This window comes from Penaeus monodon, chromosome 35 (genome assembly GCF_015228065.2).
Source record: "Penaeus monodon isolate SGIC_2016 chromosome 35, NSTDA_Pmon_1, whole genome shotgun sequence".
NCBI lineage: Eukaryota > Metazoa > Arthropoda > Malacostraca > Decapoda > Penaeidae > Penaeus > Penaeus monodon.
In genome coordinates this window covers 32,281,313-32,283,190 of record NC_051420.1, presented here as the reverse complement: position 1 = coordinate 32,283,190, position 1,878 = coordinate 32,281,313, and positions in this window count along the sequence as shown.

The following is a 1,878-nucleotide window of genomic DNA, read 5'->3' as shown; positions in this document are numbered from 1 at the left end:
CCGGCGAGACATTCGCATTGTTCTGGGCGACTTCAATGCGGTATCCGCTGTGACGAGCTGGCTAAGATGTCTGTCGGCCCCCCATGGCTCGGGAGCTGATCCCAGCAGGGAGAATAGCCTCCTTCTCCGGGACTTTGCTAGGTCCCAGAAAATGAGGATCTCTGGCTCCTGGTACCAGCGCTCCAACCCGCATCGCTGGACTTGGTACAGCGATACGGGTAGGAGATTGACCACGTTCTTGTTAGCACGCGATGGAGGATCCTCCAGAACTGCAGGGTTTACTGGAGTGCCGCGTTCTGTGGCACCGACCATAGGCTGCTTGTGGCTACCCTGCGGGTCCACTTCAAAACTCCCCGTCCCTCCAGTGGCCACCCTGGACAGACAAGGGGAGGTAAAGTGTGCCCGTGGGTTCACCACGGCAGTCTCTGACCGATTCACAGAAACCAGCAACCTGATGGACCCAGTTGCTCTGTGGGAGTTCTTCAAGCGCGTAACACTCGAAGCAGCTCAAGAGTCCATTGGCGTACGCCCAAGGACAAGGCAGAATACCATCTCCCTGGAGGCATTAGAGGCCACTGAAGCGTGTCGCAAGGCTCGGCTGAATGGGAATCAAGTCTTGCGTCGTTCCATGGTGCGTTGGGCTCTGACACTGCTGAGAAGGGACAAGGAACAGTCCATCAGGAATCTTGCTGAGGAGGTCGAAGGCCATTTCTTGGTAAATGACCTTCGCCCTGCCTACCAAGCCCTGAGAAAACTGAACCCTAAGCCCTCCTCACAGATGACTGCAGTCCGATCAGCGGATGGACGGATCATCTCAGATCATGTTGGGGTTCGTGAACGTTGGGCTGAGTATTTTGAACAGTTGTACCAGGTGGACCCTCCAACAGTTAGCTTGGATGCAAGCGATGTCGCAGTGCCCGTGCCGGACCCACCCATCAGCGAGGAACCTCCTACCCTAACAGAGGTTAGGTTGGCGATTTCCAAGCTGAAGAGTGGGAAAGCTGCAGGCATATGTGATATCCATGCTGAATTGCTAAAGGCTGGGGGTGAACCTACGGCTCGGGGCCTGCATACAGTCCTGACTGCCATTTGGCAGTCTGGTACCATTCCCCCGGACCTGCTGAGGGGCGTGGTCATCCTTCTCTGGAAGGGGAAAAGGGATCATTGGGACTGTAGCAACTACCGTGCCATTACACTGCTCAGCATACCAGGCAAAGTTCTCAACCACATTCTTCTGAAACGGATCTGCAACCACCTACTGAGGCATCAGAGAATGGAGCAGTCTGGACTTACTTCTGGCAAGTCTACAATAGACCATATACTAGCACTTCGAGTAATTGTGGAACACCGTCATGAGTTTGGTCATGGGTTGCTGAGAAGGGACAAGGAACAGTCCATCAGGAATCTTGCTGAAGAGGTCGAAGGCCATTTCTTGGTAAATGACCTTCGCCCTGCCTACCAAGCCCTGAGAAAACTGAACCCTAAGCCCTCCTCACAGATGACTGCAGTCCGATCAGCGGATGAACGGATCATCTCAGATCATGTTGGGGTTCGTGAACGTTGGGCTGAGTATTTTGAACAGTTGTACCAGGTGGACCCTCCAACAGTTAGCTTGGATGCAAGCGATGTCGCAGTGCCCGTGCCGGACCCACCCATCAGCGAGGAACCTCCTACCCTAACAGAGGTTAGGTTGGCGATTTCCAAGCTGAAGAGTGGGAAAGCTGCAGGCATATATGATATCCATGCTGAATTGCTAAAGGCTGGGGGTGAACCTATGGCTCGGGGCCTGCATACAGTCCTGACTGCCATTTGGCAGTCTGGTACCATTCCCCGGACCTGCTGAGGGGCGTGGTCATCCCTCTCTGGAAGGGAAAGGGG